The sequence below is a fragment of the Tursiops truncatus genome, chromosome X (assembly GCF_011762595.2).
Source record: "Tursiops truncatus isolate mTurTru1 chromosome X, mTurTru1.mat.Y, whole genome shotgun sequence".
Taxonomy (NCBI): Eukaryota; Metazoa; Chordata; class Mammalia; order Artiodactyla; family Delphinidae; genus Tursiops; species Tursiops truncatus.
In genome coordinates this window covers 96,840,839-96,867,820 of record NC_047055.1, presented here as the reverse complement: position 1 = coordinate 96,867,820, position 26,982 = coordinate 96,840,839, and the positions used below count along the sequence as shown (strand labels likewise).

The following is a 26,982-nucleotide window of genomic DNA, read 5'->3' as shown; positions in this document are numbered from 1 at the left end:
GTTCCTCCCTAGCATCTCTCCTCCATTCTCCTCTGCTGCTGCATCTCTCTGACTGACTTCTCAGCCTTCCTCTTTTGTTTCTCTGGATTCATTTGTTTCGAATGGGCCCACATAGATAACCCAGAATATTCTCCCTATTATAAGGTTAACTGATTAATCGCTGTTCATCAGTTATTGATGAACTGGTAATTGTAATAAACTGTAATAACTGTAAGAAACAGATGAATTACATCTGCAAAGCCCCTTCACAGCAGTACCTAGCTTAGTACTGGGTTGAATAAGCAGGAAAGGGGACTCTTGGGGGAGTCACCTTTAAGAATTCTGCCTGTCACACTCCTCCTGCTTTTGAAAATGTATATTTGAATCTCTCTTCAAAATGTTTACTGTCAGGCACTTGAGGTGTTCTTACTTGTGAGTATGAGGGCCTCCCTGCCCTGCAGCTCCCCAAATGATGCCTGCGAAGGTGGTAAAATGGGTGGGCAGAATCTTGGGCTGGACTTAAGAAAGTAGACTCATTTGGTGAGAACTGATTTGAGAGAGACCTCCGGCTTCTGGCTGGTACTCAGTAGCTTCATTCCTTCCTACCAGCAGAGTGTTCAGTAAATAGCAAAATTCGATGTCAACAATATGTCTCCAAGTCTCTGATTTCCCAGGCAGGGGAAATGGGTAGGAGGATGTGCACAGGGCTTAGAAAACTCCAGCACGGGAGCATAATTATCAAAACGGTGCACCCGGGAAGTGGAGGTGGGAGGATCCCACGGAACTGAGGCCCGCCAGATAGATGTGAATTGTGACAAGGGACATGTGGGTGATGATTCTGAAACTGCCGCAGTAACTCCTCTCTGGAGCTAGGATAGGTCAAAGGCGGTGGTTCTCCAAGTGTGAGTCCTAGACCAATCAGCGTCACCTGGGAACTTGTTAGAAGCGTCAGTTCTTGGGCCCCATTCCCTACCTATTGAATCAGAAACGCTAGGGATAGGGCCCAGGTGTCCGTGTTTTAACATGCCCTCCAGGTGATTCTGATGCAGGCTGGAAGGAGTCCAACAGTGATTTCAAAGGGATTCCAAGAGGTTCCCCTTTCTGAAGATTAGGCTGCTCTCAAGATAATGGAGAGAAAGGAAAGGGGTTTGCTCCCTGGTTGGGGTCCCCTTCTGTTTAGGCATCACACTGCACAAGAAACGGAAAGAGACACATTATCTGCAGGAGGTAAGGGTGTAAGGTTAAAATATCACGGACACTCTCAGTTACCTTTCATGCATAACACCGTGTTAGTGATTTTCTGAGAAGACGTGAGCACAGAATTACTTCCTCTAGAAATGTATACGCAAGACGCAGTTCCTTAACATCATATTTGAACATTCCTCTAGAACGGGAGTTTTTGTTGCCCGGAACCTCTGGGAACATTTTCCAACTTCAGTAATCTAGGGCTATACTTAGTGCCCAGGGAAAGAATATTTAAAATTTGAAAAACATTCCCCAAGAGATTCTGATCAAGTTCAGCGTTTCCTGGTCCTGGTGAAAGCCACGGAGGAAAGAGTGTTCACGTCACGGTTCCAACCTGAGCTGAAGGTGTTCCTAAGTCGTTCAACTGAAGCCCTTGAGGTCTGTCAGCTTTTCACTCACGACCCAGGGTGTGGAGGGCCCTGTTACCAATTTGGCTGCTAGATGGCTGGTGCTGAATAAAAGTAAGGGTCTAAACAGCAACAGTGAGCCCTGGCTCTCTACAGTGAGCTTCTCCTTTGACTGAACTTGGATGTGGGGCTGGCAAGTTGCCCAGACCATCAGCGAGTGAAAGAATTTATTGTGAGTAAATGCTTGAGGCGGAGGGAGTGGAAAAGGTCAAGGACACGGTTGAACTCAGACATCAGCTTGGCTTCATAAAGAGAGGCGTGGGCCCTGTTAAAGGAATTGAGGCTTTTGTCCTCTTTTTCTTTCTTTGCTAAATGCTGATTGACTCCCTTTTCACTGAGACGGTATGCTTTGGCTTTTGTTTTCCTCTGTTTTGTTTTCTGGTTGGCCTGGAAGCTCCATGACCCAAAGAAATGGCTTTTCTTGATGTTTTGTCTTCAAGTTTTGACATACCCAAGTAGCAACTCCTGAAACTTGTTCCTTGAGAGCTGCCTGCCCCCCAGCTCTGCCTTTTCCAAACTCTGTAAGCTTGGGCAAGTCACTTAGCGCCTCAGCGTCTCATCTGCAACATACAGATATAGTAGTTCTTACCTCACTGGGTGACTTTAAGGGCTGAGTGGTTCATAAATGCCAAGTGCTTACAACCACGCCTCCCACAGAATAGGCGCACAGCAAGTATGAAAATTCTTATTGCTGTCGTGGTGGCTGTTTGCCCTGCCCTGGGTCTCTTACTTCTCACACTTCCCATCCTTCACCCAGTATGTACCACGTGCCTGGTGGCCATAACTAGGGGAGAAGACAGACGCCATGGATTGGGGGTGAAATAGTTCCCCAAAGGCCACATCCCATCTGCATTCATAGTACCTCCTTGTCTTCTCTGACTGACCGAGAGTTCCTGAATGAAATGGTAGGAGAGTGAAAGAATAGCAAAGAATTACTTTAATGACCTGAAAACGTGGCCTTTTAGCATCTAGAAATGTAAACAGTAGAAACTAGCACAGACAAATTTTAAATCATTCCAACATAACGTACAGCCCGTGTCAGTCAGAATAGGCAACGTCTTGTGCAGGGAAGCCCGGCATTGTAAGAATGTATGACAACAAGGGCTTATTCCTTGCTCACATAACCAGTCTGTCCTGGGGAAGCTGGGTCTCTCCTCCATAGCGCTCTTCTCTGGCCGACTTGGGCTGTAAGGGCAGCCAGCATCGGGAGGGTTGCTGTATTGTCACCATGGCACATGAAGAAGGTCACGAGGGACTTCCCTGGGGGTCCAGTGGATAAGACTCCGGGCTCCCAATGCAGGGGGCCCGGGTTCGATCCCACATGCTGCAACTAAGAGCCCACACGCATGCTGCAACTAAAGATCCCGCCCGCCACAAGGAGGATCCCATGTGCCGCACTAAGGCCCGGTGCAGCCAAATAAATAAAGATAAAAGAAATATTAAAAAGAAAAAAGAAAAGTAAAGCTTAAAATAGGATAAACAAGAAAAAGAGAACAGTCACGAGGCAAATCATGTACTCGCTCTTAAAGCTGCAGCCCAGAAATCAGCCACTTCTCCTCACATTCCTTTGGCTAAAGCAAGTCAGCTGTCTATGCTTAACTTCCACAGGGTTAATCTTTGAAGCAGTATCCTAAAAACTATAAGCATTGTAAACTATTGCTTCAAAAGAAATAATGAAAAATATTTCATATTTAACAGTATAAGGACACAAATGAACCTGAAGTGAATCATCTCAACCCCAAGTGCAAATTATATCAAGTCAGTTTTTTCAGTCTTAGCTCCCTTTTTTTTGGCCGCACTGTGTGGCACGCGGGATCTCAGTTCTTCGACCAGGGATCCAACCCGTGCCCCTGCATTGGGAGAATGGAGTCTTAACCACTGGACCACCAGGGAAGTCCTTCATGTAATATTTACATGATTAGTATACTTTTTCAAAGCCATCACCATAAGCAGAATGATACAATTTTCAAACACTTCAGTTGTCTAAGAAAGAACTGCATAAAAAGATCAGTCTCATTCCGATTTTAGGACAATAGAGAGATAAGTGGAATTTTTCTCCCTGACTTATTTGTATTATCCTACATTTGTAGATATATAATTCCTAAAGTGTATTTTTCTGTAATGTCTTTTGTTCCTGGTGTTCAGTGTATGCATATATGTATTCCAATTGCTTTAATTCAAAGAAACTACTTAAACTTTAACTAAGGAAATATATTTTTGAGAAAGTCTATCAAGTTTACTAGGTTGTAAGCATGGACTATAGTCTTTTTCCTTTTAAGTTAACCTTGGTAATTCCAGCTGTATAGTTCAGTGTTTGCATTTAAAGCCAACTCTGAATTATCCACAGCCATGAAATGAGAATAATAATAAACGGTATCTTAAGTTACTGTTTTATATACTTATTTAATCCCTTCAATGCTCAGAAGGAGGTGCTAGTATCCCCCCCGCCCCCATTTTACAATTTTAGAGATTGAGGAGAGGCTAAGAGACTTAACCAGGGTGACACAGTAAGTGGCAGAGAGAGCATGCAAATCCTAGTCTCCCTGGGCACCGGAGTCGGTGCTCTTAATACCACTCTATGCTCAGGCGCTGACCAAGCCCCCCCAAAGTGAAATAAGATCATTTTGATTATCCAACTGAACTTATCCACATGGAATCCCTGAATATATAAAACAAACACAGGATTACTTAGGGCCAGATAAAAAGACATCCCAGTGAGTTAAGAGTAGGTATGATTTACCCAAAAGCATAACGATCACCTACCCACACAGGTAGAATGAGTCCAATACAACGATATCTATGTTTAAAGTATATAAGTAGGGAGTAGCAGGCTTTTGTAGGCTAAACGGATGAAAAAACAGTTGTGCTTAGAGATGAGCAGCCGAATTCTTAATATTAAAGGAAAAACAACTATTTAAAAAATTGGGTTAAACTGGTAGGTATGTCAAAGGCTTCTTTAGTGAAAGTAGAGATGAACAGCAAGGAATGTGCAATAGCTTCAACTCACCTATTAACACGTGAACCTCCAGGCCTGCCAAGAGACTTAGAGTGGCCAAACGTGTCATAATAGGCTTTTAGTTTTCAACAGGATCAGAGAGAAATCACATTTTAACTCCGATTAATTCCAACATCCTGTTAATTGAATACCTTGACAAGCTGGTTAATGAGACCGTGGACGGAAGAATGTAAGAGCACTTGTTTTTTTATTGTGGCTTTTCAGTTTACATTTCCTTCATAAAGAAAAGCTGATAAATGACACTGGAACATCTATATTTGTAACCAGAAAATAAATTGCTATTACAGTAACTTTGCCGCGGTAGGCAGGCTACAGTATAAAGGGAATTTATTTTTAGGTAGATTGCTGGTGTTCAAAAATGTTCTATTTGCAAGGCTAGCTTGGTTAGCTACTATGCAGAAAAGAGTTAAGATAACATGCCTGAGACTGCTTTCGGAAGAATGGTCTGTTAGTAAGGTTGGCCCTTGCCTGGCATCTGGGAACTTGGGTTTTGCGAGGGTTCCCACCAGTCCCAGAACTGCTAAGGGTGACTCACTGTGTCTAAGTGGTTTGTGCAGTGTAGTGCCTGCTGAACTCTGCTTTCCTTCTGGGGGGAGTTTTGATATATGATTGACAGAGGGGACCTACGTGACCAGCCCCCAATGAAAAGCCCAAATGCTAAGTCTCCAATGGGCGTCCCAGGGCAGTAACATCACACACGTGTTGCTGCATTTTTGTCGCTGGGGGAAGAGTGCGCTCTGAGTGACCCCTCATGGGAGGAATGAAACCAAGTAGGACCGTGTGGGCCCTCCCTGGCAGAAAAGCGCCTCTGTGTCCCCCGTTTCTTGTCTGTAGAAAAAGGCTTTAGTCTCCTAGACCCTTCGTGAGTTCCAAAGAGCAGACTCCAACATTTGCTCATTGGGGAAGTGAGGGAATGCAGAAACAAAGGAGGAGCAATCAAGCAAGAAAAGTAATGACAGCTTAAACAGTAGTTCAGCAATACAACAGAGTCTTAGTTCCTCCTCAAGAGATCCACATAATAATCTGACGTACACCTTTGAGTTGTTCTGCACAAACTAAGACTCCCCACCCAGGCGGAGGATGGTGACTACACGCTGACCACAAGCAAGTAGACCTGAGACTGACTGGAACCAGAAGTTTGGTGACTGATTGAGATTACCGAAACATCACCCTGTTACCCCACCACCAACCAATCAGAAGAAAGTCTTGCATCCTGCAGCCCTCCCCCCAAATGTTGCCTTCAGAAACCCTCCCCTGAAGCCACCAAGGAGTTCTGGTCTTTTGAGCATGAGCTGCCCATTCTCCTTGCTTGGTGTCCCGCAAATAAATGCTGTACTTTCCTTTACCACACCTGGTGTCAGTAGACTGGCTTTGCTGCTCGGTGGGCACACGGACCCAAATTTGGTTTAGTAACTGGAAGAGAGTAAAAGGAAGCCTGCATGTGGATTCCTCTAGATCCTGCTCGTGTCTTTTTCCCTCGTGATCTGGCTGTATACCCATACTGTATCGCCGTAATACATCTTAGCCATGTGTGCCACTATATGCTGAGTCCCGTGAGTCCTTCTAGTGAATCTGAAGGTGGGGATGGTCTTGGAAGCCCTTCAGCACAGCTACTTTCTACAGGCATTTTACATCCACAGGCTTTAGTTTGAAAAGCAGTGCTAAGTACGTGTGTTTCATCAGAAGCCTGTAGAAAGATGATGTCTTGCCCCTGTTCTGACCAGATAAATAAAACTCCAAATATATTTGCAATCTTTGATTTCAATACATCAGCCCGCAACAAACATTTCACACAGTAAGAAGCTCTGGAAGAGAATCAGGAAGGCAGTGAATGCACACAGCAGAAACAATAGTTCACTTTTAAAGAAAAGTAAGCAGAAATGTCATTGTTCCTTTAGCCTTGGGGCACAATTATTCTTTGTTCTGAGAATTGTAAAAAGAATAAAATCCAAGAAGCCATATGAAGATCTCCTGTGGACTTTTAAAAATATCAGCCAAGGGAGAAAGTGGGCAGAGATAGAGGGATCATGTTATTAACAAATGTTGTCTTTTTTGTTTGTTTGTTATTTTGTAATGCTTTTCTCTTCTTTTAAAATTTTTTTGCGCTTTGTGAATGTTGTCTTTTAAAATTACAATAACATTACCTTCACTACAATATCACTATGTGTTCTATCTACTCTTCTTTTTAGGTACTGGGGGGCTGTGAAATATTTGTGAACAAAGGAAGAAAAAAACATTCACACTGTATGTTTTGAAACGGAATTGAAAACAAAAGAAAAGAACAAAGCAGAGCATTCACTGAGATCATCACATGAAAAGAGAAGATGCCTGACAGGATTAAAATGCCAGTGCCTGGCATCAGGTAAAATTAAAATGTCAATTTCATAATAAATATGTCATGAAGAGATCCTGTCACACAGTATGAAATGTTAGAAAACGACAGTGCGGTGCAATGTACACCTTCTAAGCATCACTGTGGTTTTTTTCCTCATCCTTTAAAGCAATATGATTTTTCAGAATGCATAAAATACAATGTTAGGACAGCGTTTAACACGTTTCATATAGTTTCACAGGGCACTTCCAGAATATGAGTAATCATTTAAGGAAGATATTTCATCTATTGCGAGTAGGGTTTGACACTCTCTTCCTTTCCTCTACGATTCCTGTAACATTTATGCGTCTTTAGCATCGGCCTCCTGTGTTTTTCCGCTTGCCACCCACTGACTACTTTGTAATTAAGTTTATTTTTTCCTCCACAAACTGAAGATTTCTTAATGGAAGAAATGGTAAAAGACTGGCCTTAAAGGGCAATGGGTTTTGCCAGAAAGTTGCAAGAGGATAAGGTTAAAAAGAAGAAAGATAGTGAGAGTAATGAATAGTTTGAGGACTAGAGATGGCATGGAGTTACTGGAATTGCAATGCGAAGCCTATTGAAATGATCTGTCGTTAAAATAGAAGTGATGTGACAAATAGCTATGTCTATCAAAGAACTTTAATATTGCCTCAAAAAGGATTATTTTCCAATACTCTCAGTCCAGTTAGAATAGATAAATCATTTGTAACAAAGATATTTTTATTTCTGTTACATTCCTCATAATAAAGGTGAGTAGATTTGGCTTCACAAAATTATTTCTAAGACCGTAAACTCCTTTAAGGAAGGGAAGTGAATCCATTATTCCTGACTTGTATTTTTCTCCCCACGCCCTCAGGCTCTTCTCAATGCTTAGTTCATAAAAGGAATTTGGAGAAAAGTGGAGGGGGTGATGGGGGCAGGTTGCTCCTTTTGTTGATAGGTCGACTGGAAGAAAAATGCACAATATAAGAGTTGTGAGTTTGGTGTTTGTTTTTAACTTTTTATTTTATACTGGGGTATAGTTGATTAACGATGTTGTATTAGTTTCAGGTGTACAACAGAGTGATTCAGTTATACATATTACATGTATCTGTTCTTTTCCAAATTTTTTTTCCCAATGAGGTTGTTACAAAATATTGAGCAGAGTTCCCTGTGCTACACAGCAGGTCCTTGTTGGGTATCCATTTTAAATACAGCAGTGTGTACATGTCAAGACCTTGCTGGGGACTATTGCCCAGGAGACAGCCTCTCAGTAGTTCCGAGGGAACTGCTCTGAAGAGGAAGAGGAAGAAGCCTAGTTTATATATGATTTTTGGCTAGGGAATCTATGCAGTCAAGCATGCATCTTGGTAGAAGATTACTGCTGTTCACAAAGAACAGGTATCTCAGGTTAATGATTTCAGTGCTTTTCTGTGTATGGGTCTAACTATCTAAGGGGCTTGTTTTCTCCAAAGCACAGAGTGCCTCATCCTGATTTTCATCCTGAATGGTTCTCAGGGTACACTGTCAGTCAGTAACGACTTAGAGCTGGGTGCTGAGCAATGCTCTTTGCTCTTCTTTGTTTACAGCTATGTTATAAAAAATTAATTTTACTTTGTAATTCATAATTGAGAGGTGGACTGCAGCTCTATCTGATTTCAGTTCTAGAATTTCCACTGGGTTCTATTTATAGTTCATACTTCTTTGCTGAGAGTCCCTGTCTGTATATTCACTGTGGGGATACTTTTATTTACTTCCCCTGAGCATAATTAAAATAGCTCCTTAAATATCCTTGCCTAATATTTTGGACAACTGTGTCATCTTAGGGTTGATCTCTGTTGATTAACTTTTCTCCTCAACACTGGGCCACGTTCTCCTGTTTTGTTGTATAATTTTGGATTTTTCCCTGGATATTGTGACTGTTATATCATGGAGACTCTGGATTCTGCTCTAGTCTCCTGAAGAGTTGATTTTGATATTTTGCTTGTTTGTTTGTTTTTAAGTCGGGTATGTCATTTGGTTGGTTTCAGACTTCATGGTCTGAATCTCCTGAGGTGGCAACATCTCAGATTTCAGCTCTCTTAGATTTAGCTGTGTTAATTTGAGCCTACCCTAGCACCTGTGCAGATCAGGGGTCAGCCAGAGAATTGAGCGAAATTTGTAGAGAGAAATCGATGCACCTCCCTCTCTTGTCTCCTTTCCATTGTCACCCCCTTGCTTTCCAGTGGCTGTGGTTGCCCTGGATTCTATCCTCTATTTCTTCAGGCCAGAAATTCTGCAGATTTTCTGAGTTTTAGCCACTCCAGGTAGAGATACCTTTGTTTTTTCCTCAGTCTAACGGATGGAAAACTGGTACTGCGCTCTGTTCCTTCTTCCGAGTTTCAAATTCCCTCCAAGATCTACTGTTTTTGTTTATTCTCCTATGCCTCCCAGTCACTGTTTGTTTTATATTATTTTTGGTATTTTTTTCCCCAGCATCTTAAATTGTTTCCTGTGGCAGGGTTGGATCTAGTAGAGCTACTCAGCTGTACTGATAGCAAAACTGATAGCTCTATGTGATTTCAAATGTGACAACTATAAAATGAACTTTGTGACTGTAAAAGTTTCTATGGTGTTTTCGCTAGTGGGATGTTATAGTAAAAATAATCGGCCTAGCTATTAAAAGTGAGCCTACCAAATATAACTTTTCTATAAGCTATTTAAATATTTTAAAAATAGAACTTTCAAAAGATAGTAAAATAAAAAGTAAACAGAACAATAATTACTTGGAAATTCATATTATAAATTAAGGATATTTGAAGGAAGGATAAGTGGCATTACAGAAGACATAAGGTGAGGAGTAAACACAAAGGCTGTGACCTTGATTCTAAGTCATTACAGATAAAGACATTGGACTTCAGTATAGGTTTTCTCCCTCAAAGTCTGATGTGGGTTGGCAGGGGCTCTCGTCCATTTAGTGACTCAGGGATCCAGCGTCGCACCATCTTGTGATGTTGCCATGTAAACACGTGGCTTGCATGACCTCTGCTATAGGGAGAGAAAGAGCCAGAGAGTTGCTTGCACACAGGCTTTTTATAGCCGGACTTGGAAACGGCGTGCCATTTTTGTCTACATTCCATTGGCAAGAACTCAGTGAAATGCTCCCAGTCCATCTGCAGGGGAGGTTGGGAATGTTGTCTTTCTGCGTGTCCAAGAAGAGGAAGTGGTACGGTGAACACACGGCACCGTACGTGCAACGCTCTCCTTGTAATCGAGGCTACAAGAGGGGAAAAAAAAAGATACGGTTTTTAGTCCACATTTCTCTTCTTAATGGGAAAGAAAGTTGCTACTTCTTGCATATTACAAGAATACTGATAGGATCAAGATTACCTCAGAAAAGTATTTATGCAGTTGATCCAAAAGGAGCAGAGAGGCCCACTTACCGTAAAGAGTGACATCTGTAGTTATAGACAGACTGGTATTTGCGTACGAGGGCGGTGTTTTATAAGATGTTCTTTCTGCTCCCTTTTCTCAGTAGTTTTAGCAGCCTGCTCTATATTATAAGGGCAATACGGAGTCTGTAGTTCTTGTACAATAAGAGGTATAGGATATGTAGCTTTTATATACAAGAAGGTAATAGGCAGCCTATATGGAGGGTGGGAGCACTGAGAGCTCGCCACTGAGGGTTGGTGCAGCTGGGCTCCCTTCATGCTGATTGTCCTTCAACCCCAGGGAGGCTGGTGGGCTGGGCTTTGACCTTTCTCTCCTGGGGCTCTCTGCCCTGACATGTGGGAGTGGCCTACGTGTAATCCATTCAGGAATCCCAAAGCTTGAAAAGTTCTCCATTGATTACTGATTCTCCCTTCAAAAGTATTCCCTACGTCAGATTTGGGACTTACCGTGCATGGTTTGTTTTATTGTTACAGTTGGGTTTTAATTTTGTTTTAACTTAGAATATCTTAGCTGATCTTTCATAGTTTCTCTGGTGGGGTTCTTTGTATTGTAACGCACTTTAACCTCTTTCCTGTTTTACTAAGTAAATGTTTAACACAGCTTTTTTTAGCTCCTTTCATACCTATATACAGAGAGGGAGAGAAGTGGAGCGAGAAACCAAAAGATATAGGAATAGATGGCAATTTCTGTATCCGATACAGGATTTTTGTGCAGAAATGATCAAAAACTATTTTCTGAAAGAGCCAGTATCTCTGTCACAATCACTTTATGAAGAAATTATTTTATTATTTTAATACCGTACATAATATTTTCTGGAATTTATAATATATTTCTAGAATTATAATACATTAATATATTATTGTATATTAATATATTATATATCATATTTTCTAGAATTTATACAATGTAAAGTATACAAAAAATGCCCCAAAAAATCAAAAAGAAAAGAATCGCTCACAGTCCCATCATTCATTCACTGTTTACAATTTAGAAAATGTGTGCACTGAAAACTTGATGATATTTGTAAGGAGATAGAGGGCAAATCCGTTACAAAATCATGAACAGCTGGTTAGCTGAGGAGGCAGTCTGTAGAAATGGAGAGAATGGAAGATTTGAGACAGTGATATTAGAAGAGCATGAAGCAACTAAATGAATGAAGAGGCGTCAGAGAGGAAAATTTTTTCCTCTACCCTTCTGAGTTCTTCTTGCCGGTCTAAGAATTAATCTGACATGAGACAGATTGACAGCAGAAAATCAAACAAAAATTTAGTAACATGTAGACGTGGGAGAGACCCAGGAAAACTGAGTAACTTGCCAGAATGTGTGAAGCCCTCACCTTAAATACCATCTTCAGCTAAAGACAAAAGAGGATGTTGGGGGCAGTGGTTTGGAACTTCAACGGGGAGGAAGGCAATTCACACAGAGATGGAAAAGCAAATGTTCGCTAAACAAATGTTTGCTGGGCCTTGCAGAGATGATGCAGAAACAGAGTGGACCCTGATCTCTAGGCCCTGCTGAGTTTCCCCAATACATCTAGCCTGTGTTCTTTAGATACCTCTAGTGATAGCTCTATTCTGGGAACAGGACTTCTGTCTAAATTCTTTTAGGCAGTGAGGTGGAAGGTCAGAGATTCTTCCTGAGTCTTTTGGGTCTTGATGGTTTTCAGCTTGAAATAATCCGCATGTCAAAGAGACGCATTTTGGTGTGGCGAATTTTGTTCCCCTATAGAGTAAAAGTGTTATAAAGGTATAGTGTTAGGGCTTCCCCGGTGGCGCAGTGGTTGAGAGTCCGCCTGCCGATGCAGGGGACACGGGTTCGTGCCCCGGTCCGGGAAGATCCCACATGCCGCGGAGCGGCTGGACCCGTGAACCATGGCCGCTGAGCCTGCACATCCGGAGCCTGTGCTCAGCAACGGGAGAGGCCACAACAGTGAGAGGCCCGCATACTGCAAAAAAAAAAAAAAAAAATGTTTCTTAACCTCAAATGTGAAATGAGGATGATAATAAGTGCTACCTCAAAAAGGTACGGGGAGGACTAAAAGTACATGACACATTGTAAATGTTCACATGTTATTATTAATACTGTTACTGCTACTATGTATATGGTTTATTCAAGAATGACTACGGGGACCATCTATTAATGGAGCCATACTCAAAGAAGGCCCCCGGGCTTTAAGTCAAAAGACTGATAAATAAATGTACATATAGCTTTATGTTAAAATGAGGTTTTCAATTCTCCACTTTAGCCAGCTTTGCCAATTACCAAACCAATTCCAATCCTAATTGCTTTTTTTTTTTTTTTGCGGTATGCGGGCCTCTCACTGTTGTGGCCTCTCCCGTTGCGAAGCACAGGCTCCGGACGCGCAGGCTCAGCGGCCATGGCTCATGGGCCCAGCCGCTCCGCGGCATGTGGGATCCTCCCGGACCAGGGCACGAACCTGTGTCCCCTGCATCGGCAGGCGGACTCTCAACTACTGCGCCACCGGGGAAGCCCCCTAATTGCTTTTGATGAGGGAATTGTCCTACAAGCTGGTTTATTTTTCTGCAAATCATTAGCTTACAAACACAAAAATAAGACCCAAATCCTATGAAAATACAAAGCTCCCGTGACAGATAAGTATCACTTCACTCAACCCTTCCTTCCATAGTTTTTTAAAGATTAAGAGTTTAAAACAGTAATGCCATGTGCCTGTGGCCCATGGCATCCTGTACCAGTCCGGCTCCACCCTTCTGTCCCTATGCAACATTCATCTTATATAAAACAAGGGCCAAGGTCTTTTCAAGCTGAGGTTGCCTTCTGTAGCTGGTGTAGGATTCCCGTTGCACCTTGCTTTCAAACATTTCAATGTTGCCTCTCTCTTGTTATCTTACCTTAAAAAATCATATTGAAGTAAATGGTGTCAGACGTATCCTGAGACCTAGCCTATTGTATTGGCCTAGGTCACCCAGAGGGGTCTACCCACGAGAAATGAGGGAAATTAATCACTACCTCCCGACAAAATAAACAGAATTTCCTTTTTCTTATCCAGGATCATAATAATAACTACTTCTGGTTAGGCTATAAAGGGCTCAAGTGAAGAGGGCAATGGAATCCCAGGTTGCTTCTGATAGAATCATCTCAATGTTTTAGTAATTAGCAATTGGGCTTTTCTCAAATGTCTTATATGGAAAATCTGTAATTATTTGGAGAAAAATGTTCCCTATTTTGGGGGTCAGATTGGGAGAAGATACCCCAAAGTCTACAGCTATTGATCCAAAGGGAAGACAAATCAGAAGGAAGCAAATATCATCCAGTAATATTTATTAAGGTAGGGCTCTGTTGGGCTTCTTCCCAAAGGTAAAAAGAGACTCGGCCCCTCTTCTCCCGGTGATAGTAGATTTAAGAAAATCAGCTCAGATTGTGATGAAACAAAAGACATATTAGAGCTGAAGACAAAATGGCCAACAAACACTCAGACCAAACAGAGAGCAAATACAAAATCACTGAACGTTGTATCGATTTTTCTGTCTGAAAGCTGGATATATGTTTGACTATAGGATTTCAGAATTCAATCGAACGTCTTAGATTAAGAATCGTAACTCTTAGCCTTAAAAGGGATACTCATGATTTAGAGGCAAGAGCACCAAATGAGGTTTCAGAAGACCTGAATTCTAGTCCCAGCTCCATTCTGTATTTAGGTGAAGACACTTAACCTCTCAGAACTGAGTGAATTAGGATCACACACTTACTGGATTCTAATCTAGTCCTTGACCCTTAGCAGCCATGACCTTGGGCCCAGTGCTTAACCTTCCCTAGCCTTGGATTGGCTATTTGCAAAACAGGGATAATCATAGAACTAAACTGTTGTAGGTAGAAGTGATGATTCCATGGAATAAACATATGTAAAGAGCATAGCACTGTGGCCAGCATACAAGTACTCAACAAATATTAGCTGGAATTTACTTATTCACTTGTCTGGGAGGTGGTTAGAGAGACTGGCTGGAAGGAGTGAGTGTCAGAATCGGTGGCGTTAGCTCATTGAAAGGGAGCTATTTTTTTTTTAATTATTTACAATTTTTCAGCCTCTAAAGAAATGCTGGTACCCTAAGGCGTAGTCCTGGGTGACCACACCCTAGTCAAACCTCTCATAACAGATCTTGCTCTTTTGCATGAAGATCCAGGGTCTTTGAATGCCTTCTGTGTAGTACTCATTCTTTTTAACCAGAAACTAGACAGTTAGCCTGGGGAATAAAAGAGTATGCAGAAGTACCATTTATATTTATAGTAATTATTTTAGCTTTTATTCCAGTATCGACAATGCCATATTAATAGTATCCTTTTCCAACAATTGAGAAGTGTTTAGCCACCAAAAAGATGATCCAAATTTAATGCACTTAGGGCTTAGAAGAGTGCCTGTTTGGGACCTCCAGGAAGTCAACTCTGAGACAATCAGGATAAAAAGAGGTTTGGGGGAAGGATGGAGAAGTAACATCTCTGAAAGGTAAATGGCCGGGGAAGGCTTGGGCAGAGAAAACCTTGATCCTGAGATGCCGATTTGACACTTCTGAAAGGAAAGTGAGGAGCTTCAGACCAAAATGCAGATGTGATCAAGTTTCAGCCAACCCGAGAGGGAGCTCCAGACCAAAGATTGCTCCTTAGAGGAGTCCCACATTGGGCAGGAAGGGCCAGGTACCAGTGACCCACCATGCTCATTCACATGGTGGGGATTGCCCATCAAGCATGCATCGCCTCTGCTCCCACCTCCGAAGTTGAGGCGCATCCTGAAGGTGATATAGCTGGAGGCTGCCCGCTAAGCCTACTGTTTGTAGCTGAGCAAGAATTTTCTTTCTTGAAGGAAGATCTGAGAGGCATACCTGAATGGCTGCCAAAGAGAGTTCCCATAATATACACACCCTCAATATATTTTATTAGAATACAGACTTTTCCTGTTTTTATACCTTACATCATTTAATGTTTTGTGATTTAAATCTTTATATTTTTTCTTGAAATTTTTTTACCAAATTCTTGAGTAGTTAAATTGAAATAGCAAATTACAAATTATAGTAAAGGACTTTAAAGTATATATTTAAAAGTCGATTTATTTTATTTTTAGAGGCAACTAAGTAAATATTCATTCCTGTGTTCCCAGGTGTACCGATAAAGTTGGCATTTAAAATGCTGAGGTGCCTAACCATGAAATTTCATTTATATTTTGTATTGAATTAAAATTCGTACTTTTGAAGTCATATTTTTGATATTGCAAGCACATGTTAGATGCAAAAACAGCATTCTCTTTTAGTTTTCAGGTTCTTTGAGGATAGGCATTGTATCCGTATTGCCAAGTATTTTCCAAGAGGTTCTGTAGCCCAATTATAATGAACAGAGAATCACCTCATTTCTTGAATGTGATGAAGGATTATTTAAAATAGACATTTAACATTAGTGAGATATATAAAACATTCACTGAAAATGAAATATGTTTTTTACATAACCTTACCTTTTAGTGAATTCAGGAGGATGATAGACTATGCTTTTGGATTACTCTGTGATACAATGAAAGTTGTAAACAAAATGAGCCATGGACATTAGAAATGAAAAGCCATACTCTCTCCATCATGACAGTAAACCAGAGGATATTCTTTCATATATATTTTTACAGACATGTATGGACAGACAGATTGAATTCTGTAGATATACATTGGAATTTCCAATGTGCTTTAAGACCTTTTAAAAAATGTAAATATTGGCTCCCTGGATTATCTAAAGATTTAAATAAGTTAAGCTGCACATACATGGCAGTCATAATTATTATGTAACTAACTTTTGTATTCTGTAGCCAAAAGAAATTCCTGTATTCTGATGAGACTCGGTAAATATGGATAGAAAAAAAATGTTTAACATCTCCTAATTATATCACATTTTGCTGAGTATTTTTCCAATATTTTACTATAAAATTTTTCAATGATACAGAAAAGTGGGAAGGATTGTACAGTGAACACTCACCAAAGAGATTCTACAAATAACATTTAACTTTACTTGCTTTTATCTGTCCATCTATCCATTACTTCATCCTTGCCTCAGTCCAAATGATTTTCAACACATTTGAAAGTAGATCGTACATATCAGTATATTCCCCCTAAAATACATTAGAATTCATTAGAGTTTAATATCTGGTTGCATTTTTTTCTTTTGAGGTAAAATTTCGATACAATATAATGCAGATGTCTTGAGTGTGCCATTCGGTGAGGTTCCACAGATGCACAGATCTGTGCACCCAGAATACAGTATGTTAATATCATCCCATAAATTTTCTCATGCCTGCGTACCACTTCCCAGTGAATCTCCCAACACCCCACAGGGAAATACCATTGTCTTTTTTTTCCCACCATAGATGAGTTTTGCCTGCTCTAGAAATTCATGTAAATGGTATCATACACATTCTTTCTTTTCTTTTCTTTTCGGTTCGGTTTTGGTTTTGGTTTTGTATGTTTTAAATTAATTTTTATTGGAGTATAGTTGATTTACAATGTTGTGTTGGTTTCTGCTGTACAGCAAAGTGAATCAGTTATATATATACATGTATTCACTCTTTTTTTAGATCTTATTCCCCTATAGGTCATTACAGAGTATTGAGTAGAGTTCCCTGTGCTATACAATAGGTTCTTATTAGTTTTCTATTTTATATATAGTAGTGTATATATGTCAATCCCAGTCTCCCAATTGATCCACCCCCCCTTCCCCCTTGGTAACCATAAGTTTGTTTTCTACATCTGTGACTATTTCTGTTTTGTAAATAGGTACGTTTGTACCGTGTTTTTAGATTCCACATGTAAGCAATATCATATGATATTTGTCTTTCTCTGTCTGACTTACTTCACTCAGTATGATAATCTCCAGGTCCATCCATGTTGCTGCAAATGGCATTATTTCATTCTTTTTAATGGCTGAGTAATATTCCATTGTAGATATGTATATATGAGGAGTACAGGGTGGCAGTGCCGACCTTCTGTGCAGGTTACTCTCTGTTTTGCCTTCTGCAAACCAGTTGCTGTACTCTCCTCCTAGGCTCTGAAGCTCCCCCTCTGTCTAGGCTGATCTCCCTGCTGGTGAGGAGACTTCCCAGAGTGCAGGAACCTTTCTTCCTTCACAGGTCCCTCCCTGGGGCACAGGGCCTGTCCCAATTCCTTTATTTTTCTTTTTCCTTTGTCCTACCCAGTTACGTGGAGGTTTTCTTGCCCTTTCAGAAGTCTGAGGTCTTCTATTGGCGTTCAGTAGATGTTCTGTGTGAATCGTTCTACTTGTAGATGTATTTTTAATGTTTTTGTAGGAGAAGGTGAGTTCCATATCCTACTCCTCCACCATCTTGATCCCCTTCAGCATTAATGTTTTAAATGTCTGGTAAAATTCAACTGTGATGCCATCTCGTCCTGGGCTTTTCTTCTTTGGGAGATTTTTGATTACTGATCCAGTCTCCTTACTAGTAATTGGATTGTTCAGTTTCTATTTTCTTCCTGATTCAGTCATGGTTGATTTTATTTTTCCAAGAATTTTTCCATTTCTTCTAGGTTGTCCTCTTTGTTGGCATATAGTTACAGTAGCTTCTTATGATTCTTTGTATTTCTGTGGTATCTGTTGTAATGTCTCCATTTTCATTTATAATTTTGTTGATTTGGATCTTCTCTGTCTTTTCCTTGTTTAGCTAAAGGTATGCCAATTCTGTTTATACTTTCAAAAAAACTACTCTTAGTTTGCTTAATTGTTTTCCTGTTCTCAGTTTCATTTATTTCTGCTCTAATATAATTTTCCATTGTCTGCAAACTTTGGGCATAGCTTTCTTCTTTTTCTAGTTCCTTAAGGCATAGAGCTAGGTTGTTTATTTGAAATTTTTCTAGTTTCTTTTTTTTTCTAGTTTCTTAATGTAGGTGTTTATTGCTATGAACATCCTCTTAGAACTGCTTTTGCTATATCCCACAAATTTTGATAGGCTGTGTTTCCATTTTCATTTGCCTCAAGTTACTTTTTATTTCCTCTGCAATTTCTTTGATACATTGCATGTTCAGGAAAGTGTTTTTAAACTTCCATGTATTTGTGAATTTTCCAGTTTTCCTCCTGTTATTAATTTCTAGTTTCACACAGTTGTGGTCAGAGAAGATATTTGGTATGATTTCAATCTTCTTGAATTTTCTAAGACTGGCTAAACATATGGTGTGTCCTAGAAAATGTTCCATGCATGCTTGAGAAGAATGTGTATTCTGCTGTTGTCAGATAGAATGTTCTGTTTTTATCTGTTAGGTTCATTTGCTGTATGTTGTTCTCATCCACTGGTTCCTTATTGATTGTCTGTTTGGACGATCTATCCATTGTTGAGAGTGGGTAATTAAAGTCGCAATTATTATATTGTTTTTTATTTCTTCTTTAAACTCTGTTAGTTCTTGCTTTATATACTTGGGTAAACCAATGTTGGATGTATAAATATTGAAAATTGTTATATGTTCTTTGTCTCTTTTTACCATTTTTAGTGTAAAGTCAATTAGGTATTCCTGCTTTTTCTGGATACCATTTGCTGAAATATCTTCTTCTATCCCTTAACTCTTAGTATGTTTGTAATGCTAAAGTGAGTCTCTTGTAAGCAGCATATCACTGGATCTTGTTTTGCTTTTTATCGTTCTACGTAGTTTTTTTAAATTTTAACATCTTCATTAGAGTATAATTGCTTTACAATGGTGTGTCAGTTTCTACTTTATAAAAAAGTGAATCAGTTATACATATACATATGTGCCTATATCTCTTCCCTCTTGCATCTCCCTCCCTCCCACCCTCCCTATCCCACCCCTCTAGGTGGTCACAAAGCACTGAGCTGATCTCCCTGTGCTATGCGGCCGCTTCCCACTAGCTACCTATTTCATGTTTGGTAGTGTGTATATGTCCATGCCCCTCTCTCACTTTGTCCCAGCTTACCCTTCCCCCTTGCCGTATCCTCAAGTCCATTCTTTAGTAGGTCTGCATCTTTATTCCCGTCTTGCCCCTACATTCTTCTGACCATTTTCTTTTTTTTTAATTCCATATATATGTGTTATCATATGGTATTTGTTTTTATTTTTTGACTTATTTTACTCTGTATGACAGTCCCTAGGTCCATCCACCTCACTACAAATAACTCAGTTTTGTTCCTTTTTATGGCCGAGTAATATTCCATTGTATATATGTGCCACATCTTCTTTATCCATTTATCTGTCAGTGGACACTTAGGTTGCTTCCATGTCCTAGCTATTGTAAATAGAGCGGTATATGACTTTTTTAAATTATGGTTTTCTAAGGGTATATGCCCAGTAGTGGGATTGCTGGCTCATATGGTAGTTCTATTTTTAGTTTTTTAAGGAACCTCCATACTGTTCTCTATAGTGGCTGTATCAGTTTACATTCCTACCAACAGTGCAAGAGGGTTCCCTTTTCTACACACCCTCTCCAGCATTTATTGTTTGTAGATTTTTTGATGATGGCCATTCTGACTGGTATGAGGTAATATCTCATTGTAGTTTTGAGTTGCATTTCTCTAATGATTAATGATGTTGAGCATTCTTTCATGTGTTTGCTGGCATACTGTATATCTTCTTTGGAGAAATGTCTATTTAGGTCTTCTGCCCATTTTTGGATTGGGTTGTTTGTTTTTTTGATATTGAGCTGCATGAGCTGCTTATAAATTTTGGAGATTAATGCTTTGTCAGTTGCTTCATTTGCAAATATTTTCTCCCATTCTGAGGGTTGTCTTTTGGTCTTGTTTATGGTTTCCTTTGCTGTGCAAAAGCTTTTAAGTTTCATTAGGTCCCATTTGTTTATCTTTGTTTTTATTTCCATTTCTCTGGGAGGTGGGTCAAAAAGGATCTTGCGGTGATGTATGTCATAGAGTGTTCTGCCTGTGTTTTCTTCTAATAGTTCGATAGTGTCTGGCCTTACATTTAGGTCTTGAATCTATTCTGAGTTTATTTTTGTGTATGGTGTTAGGCAGTGTTCTAATTTCATTCTTTTACATGTAGCTGTCCAGATTTCCCAGCACCACTTATTGAAGAGGCTGTCTTTCCTCCACTGTATATTCTTGCCTCCTTTTTCAAAGACAAGGTGACCATATGTGTATGGGTTTATCTCTGGGCTTTCTATCTTGTTCCATTGATCTATATTTCTGTTTTTGTGCCAGTATCATACTGCCTTGATTACTGTACCTTTGTAGTATAGTCTGAAGTCAGGGAGCCTGATTAGTCCAGCTCCGTTTTTCTTTCTCAAGATTGCTTTGCCAATTCGGGGTCCTTTGTGTTTCCATACAAATTGTGAAAAATTTTTTTCTAGTTCTCTGAAAAATGCCAGTGGTAGTTTGATAGGGATTGCATTGAATCTGTAGATTGCTTTGGGTAATAGAGTCATTTTCACAATGTTGATTCTTCCAATCGAAGAACATGGTATATCTCTCCATCTATTTGTATCATCTTTAATTTCCTTCATCAGTGTCTTATAATTTTCTGCATACAGATCTTTTGTCTTCTTAGGTAGGTTTATCCCTAGATATTTTATTCTTTTTTTTGCAGTGGTAAATGGGAGTGTTTTCTTAATTTCTCTTTCAGATTTTTCATCATTAGTGTATAGGAGTGCCAGAGATTTCTGTGCATTAATTTTGTATCCTGCTACTTTACCAAATTCATTGATTAGCTCTAGTAGTTTTCTGGTAGCATCTTTAGGATTCTCTATGCATAGTATCATGTCATCTGCAAACAGTGACAGCTTTACTTCTTTTCCAATTTGGATTCTTTTTATTTCTTTTTCTTCTCTGATTCCTGTGGCTGAAACTTCCAAAACTATGTTGAATAAGAGTGGTGAGAGTGGGCAACCTTGTCTTCTTCCTGATCTTAGTGGAAATGGTTTCAGTTTTTCACCATTGAGGACGATGTTGGCTGTGGATTTATATGGCCTTTATTATGTTGAGGGAAGTTCCCTCTGTGCCTACCTTCTGGAGGGTTTTTATCGTAAATGGGTGTTAAATTTTGTCAAAAGCTTTCTCTGCATCTATTGAGATGACCATATGGTTTTCTCCTTCAATTTGTTAGTATGGTTTATCACATTGATTGATTTGCGTATATTGAAGTATCCTTGCATTCCTGGGATAAATCCCACTTGATCATGGTGTATGATCCTTTTAATGTGCTGTTGGATTCTGTTTGCTAGTATTTTGTTGAGGATTTTTGCATCTATGTTCATCAGTGATATTGGCGTGTAGTTTTCTTTGTTTGTGACATCTTTTTCTGGTTTTGGTATCAGGGTGATGTTGGCCTTGTCGAATGAGTTTGGGAGTGTTCCTCCCTCTGCTATATTTTGGAAGAGTTTGAGAAAGGTAGGTGTTAGCTCTTCTCTAAATGTTCGATAGAACTCGCCTGTGAAGCCTTCTGGTCCTGGGCTTTTGTTTGTTGGAAGATTTTTAATCACAGTTTCAATGTCAGCGCTTGTGATTGCTCTGTTCATATTTTCGCTTTCTTCCTGGTTCAGTCTCGGAAGGTTGTGCATGTCTAAGAATTTGTCCACTTCTTTCAGGTTGTCCATTTTATTGGCATAGAGTTACTTGTAGTAATCTCTCATGATCTTTTGTATTTCTGCAGTGTCAGTTGTTACTTCTCCTTTTTCATTTCTAATTCTATTGATTTGAGTCTTCTCCCTTTTTTTCTTCATAAGTCTGGCTAATGGTTTATCAATTTTGTTTATCTTCTCAAAGAACCAGCTTTTAGTTTAATTGATCTTTGCTATCGTTCATTCATTTCTTTTTCATTTATTTCTGATCTGATCTTTATGATTTCTTTCCTTCTGCTAACTTTGGGGTTTTTTTTGTTCTTTCTCTAATTGCTTTAGGTGTAAGGTTAGTTTGTTCATTTTAGATGCTTCTTCTTAAGGTAGGCTTGTATAGGTATAAACTTCCCTCTTAGAAATGCTTTTGCTGCATCCCATAGGTTTTGGGTCATTGTGTTTTCATTGTCATTTGTTTCTCGTTTTTTTTTGTTGTTGTTGTTTTGTGTGGTATGCGGGCCTCTCACTGTTGCCTCTCCTGTTGTGGAGCACAGGCTCTGGACACGCAGGCTCAGCAGCCATGGCTCACAGGCCCAGCCACTCCGCGGCATGTGGATCCTCCCCGACCAGGGCACAAACCCATGTCCCCTGCAACGGCAGGCCGACTCTCAACCACTGTGCCACCAGGGAAGCCCTGTTTCTAGGTATTTTTTGATTTCCTCTTTAATTTCTTCAGTGATCGCTTGGTTATTAAGTAGTGTGTTGTTTAGCCCCCATGTGTTTGTATTTCTTACAGATTTTTCCTGTAATTGATATCTAGTCTCATAGTGTTGTGGTCGGAAAAGATACTTGATACAATTTCAATTTTCTTAATTTTACCAAGGATTGATTTGTGACCCAAGATATGATCTATCCTGGAGAATGTTCCATGAACATTTGAGAAGAAAGTGTATTCTGTTATTTTTGCATGGAATGGCCTATAAATATCAATTAAGTCCATCTTGTTTAATGTATCATTTAAAGCTTGTGTTTCCGTATTTATTTACATTTTGGATGGTCTGTCTATTGGTGAAAGTGGGGTGTTAAAGTCCCCTACTATGATTGTGTTACTGTCGATTTTCCCTTTTATGGCTGTTAGTATTTGCTTTATATATTGAGGTGCTCCTATGTTGGGTGCATAAATATTTACAATTGTTATATCTTCTTTTTGGATAGATCTCTTGATCATTATGTAGTGTCCTTCTTTGACTCTTGTAATAGTCTTTATTTTAAAGTCTATTTTGTCTGATATGAGAATTGCTACTCCAGCTTTCTTTGATTTCCATTTGCATGGAATATCTTTTTACATCCCCTCACTTTCAGTCTGTATGTGTCTCTAGGCCTGAAGTGGGTCTCTTGTGGACAGCATATATATGGGTCTTATTTTTGTATCCATTCAGCCAGTCTGTGTCTTTTGGTTGGAGCATTTAATCCATTTACATTTAAGGTAATTATCAATATGTATGTTCCTATTCCCATTTTCTTAATTGTTTTGGGTTTGTTATTTAGGTCTTTTCCTTCTCTTGTGTTTCTTGCCTAGAGAAGTTCCTTTAGCATTTGAGGTAAAGCTGGTTTGGTGGTGCTGAACTCTCTCAGCTTTTGCTTGTCTGTAAAGGTTTTAATCTCTCCATCAAATATGAATGAGATCCTTGGTGGGTAGAGTAATCTTGGTTGTAGGTTTTTCTCTTTCATCACTTTAAATATGTCCTGACACTCCCTTCTAGCTTGCAGAGTTTCTTCTGAAAGATCAGCTGTTAACCTTATGGGGATTCCGTTTTGTGTTACTTGTTGTTTTTCCCTTACTGCTTTTAATATTGGTTCTTTGTATCTAATTTTTGGTAGTTTGATTAATATGTGTCTTGGCGTGTTTCTCCTTGGATTTATCCTGTATGGGACTCTCTGTGCTTCCTGGACTTGATTAACTATTTCCTTTCCCATATTAGGGAAGTTTTCAACTATAATCTCTTCAAATATTTTCTCAGTCCCTTTCTTTTTCTCTCCTTCTTCTGGGACCCCTATAATTCGAATGTTGGTGCATTTAATGTTGTCCCAGAGGTCTCTGAGAGTGTCCTCAATTCTTTTCATTCTTTTTTCTTTCTTCTGCTCTGCAGTAGTTATTTCCAGTATTTTATCTTCCAGGTCACTTATCCGTTCTTCTACCTCAGTTATTCTGCTATTGATCCCTTCTAGAGAATTTTTTATTTCATTTATTGTGTTGTTCATCTGTGTTTGTTTGCTCTTTGGTTCTTCTAGTTCCTTGTTAAATGTTTGTTGTATTTTCTCCATTCTATTTCCAAGATTTTGGATCATCTTTACTATCATTATTCTGAATTCTTTTACAGGTAGACTGCCTATTTCCTCTTCATTTGTTGGGTCTGTTGGGTTTTTGCCTTGCTCCTTCATCTGCTGTGTGTTTCTCTGTCTTCTCATTTTGCTTAACTTACCATGTTTGGGGTCTCCTTTTCGTAGGCTGCAGGTTCGTAGTTTCCGTTGTTTTTGGTGTCTTTCCCCAGTGGCTCAGGTTGGTTCAGTGTGTTGTATAGGCTTCCTGGTGGAGGGGGCTAGTGCGTGTGTTCTGGTGGATGAGGCTGGATCTTGTCTTTCTGATGGGGAGGTCCACTTCTGGTGGTGTGTTTTGGGGTGTCTGTGGTTGTTATGATTTTAGGCAGCCTCTGTGCTAATGGATGGGGTTGTGTTCCTGTCTTGCTAGTTGTTTGGCATAGGGTGTCCTGCCCTGTAGCTTGCTGGTCATTGAGTGGACCTGGGTCTTGGCGTTGAGATGGAGATCTCTGGGAGATTTTCACTGTTTGATATTACGTGGAGCTGGGAGGTCTTTTTTCGGCCAGTGTCCTGAACTTGGCTCTCCCACCTCAGAGGCACAGCCCTAACGCCTGGCTGGAGCACCAAGAGCCTGTCCTCCACATGGTTCAGAATAAAGGGAGGAAAAAAAAAGAAAGAAGAAGATCAAATCAAATCAAATAAAGTAAAGTAAAATAAAGTTATTAAAATAAAAAATAATTATTAAGAAAAAAATTTTTTTCAAGTAATAAAACCAAAAATGGACAGACAGGACCCTAGGACAAATGATAAAAGCAAAGCTATACAGACAAAACCACACACAGAAGCATACACATACACACTCACAAAGAGAAAAGAAGGGGAAAAATATATATATATCATTGCTCCCAAAGTCCACCTCCTCATTTTGGGATGATTTGTTGTCTATTCAGGTATTCCATAGATGCAGGGTATATCGAGTTGATTGTGGAGATTTAATCCGCTGCTTCTGAGGCTGCTGGGAGAGATTTCCCTTTCTCTTCTTTGTTCGCACAGCTCCCGGGTTTCAGCTTTGGATTTGGCCCTGCCTCTGCGTGTAGGTCGCCTGAGGGCGTCTGTTCTTTGCTCAGACAGGACTGGGTTAAAGGAGCAGCTGATTCGGGGTCTCTGGCTCACTCAGGGTTGGGGGAGGGAGGGGTACGGATTTGGAGTGAGCCTGCAGCGGCAGAGGTCAACACGACGTTGCACCAGCCTGAGGCGTGCCATGCGTTCTCCCGGGGGAGTTGTCCCTGGATCCCGGGACCCTGGCAGTGGCGGGTTGAACAGGCTCCGGGGAGGGGAGGTGTCGAGAGTGAGCTGTGCTTGCACACAGGCTTCTTGGTGGCAGCAGCAGCAGCCTTAGCATCTCATGCCCGTCTGTGTGGTCCACGCTGATAGCCGCAGCTCACGCCCGTCTCTGGAGCTCCTTTAAGCGGCGCTCTTAATCCCCTCTCCTCGTGTACCAGGAAAGAACGAGGCAAGAAAAAGTCTCTTGTCTTTTCGGCAGCTCCATACTTTTTCCCAGACTCTCTCCCAGCTAGCTATGGCGCACTAACCCCTTTAGGCTGTGTTCACGCCACCAAACCCAGTCCTCTCCCTGGGATCTGACCAAAGCCTGAGCCTCAGCTCCCAGCCCCCGCCCGTCCCAGGGGGTGAGCAGACAAGCCTCTCGGGCTGGTGAGTGCTGGTCGGCACTGATCCTCTGTGCGGGAATGTCTCCGCTTTGCCCTCTGCACTGCTGTTGCTGTGCTCTCCTCCGTGGCTCCGAAGCTTCCCCCATCCGCCACCCGCAGTCTTCGCCCGCGAAGGGGCTCCTAGTGTGTGGAAACCTTTCCTCCTTCACAGATCCCTCCCAGTGGTGCATGTCCCATCCCTATCCTTTTGTCTCTATTTATTCTTTTTTCTTTTGCTTTACCCAGGTACGTGGGGAATTTCTTGCCTTTTGGGAGGTCTTAGGTCTTCTGCCAGCGTTCAGTAGGTGTTCTGTAGGAATTGTTCCACATGTAGATGTATTTCTGATGTATTTGTTGGGAGGAAGGTGACCTCTGTGTCTTACTCTTCCGCCATCTTTAAGCTCCTCTCTGGATCTTTTTTTTTAATCCATTCATTTATTTTATGTCTTGTGATTGGAGAATTTAACCCATTTATATTTAAAGTAATTATTGATAGGTACAGACTTGCTATTGTCATTTTTAAAATTGTTTTCTGGCTGTTATGTAGATCCATTGTTCCTGCTGTCTTTGTGTGTGTGTGTGTTTTGATGTCTTTTGGTATCTGTATGCTTTGAATTCTTTATCATGTTCTTTTGTGTAACTCTAAAGGTTTTTTTCCTTGTGCTCACCATGAGGCTCACATGAAATAGCTTAAAATTATAACACCCTGTGTTACACTGATAACAACTTAACTTCACCTGAATTTCTAAGCTTTACATTTTCACTTCTCCTTCCCCTCACATTTTTGGTTACTGATATTACAGTTTACATATTATTGTATAACTAATAACAGATTATTATAGTTCTGGTAACTTTTACATTTGGTTTTTAAGTTTTAAACTAGAGCTGTAAGTGAATTATGCACCACTATTATCATAGTAAAGAATCTAACTTTGACTATATATTTACCATGATCAGTGAGTTTTACTCTACCTTCTTACATTTTTATGATGTTTATTATTGTCCTTTTACTTTCACTCAAAG

The 26,982-nt window shown here is 40.2% G+C and overlaps 1 long non-coding RNA gene across 1 annotated transcript in view; it reads left to right on the top strand.

Annotated features, from left to right (window-relative positions):
• Positions 1–26,982, top strand: part of LOC141277618 (uncharacterized) — a 101,974-nt gene that overhangs the window by 72,433 nt on the left and 2,559 nt on the right. Inside the window, exon 2 of the long non-coding RNA XR_012329265.1 lies at positions 6,837–7,009. This is a non-coding gene — a long non-coding RNA (uncharacterized lncRNA). The remainder of the gene's footprint in view (positions 1–6,836; positions 7,010–26,982) is intronic.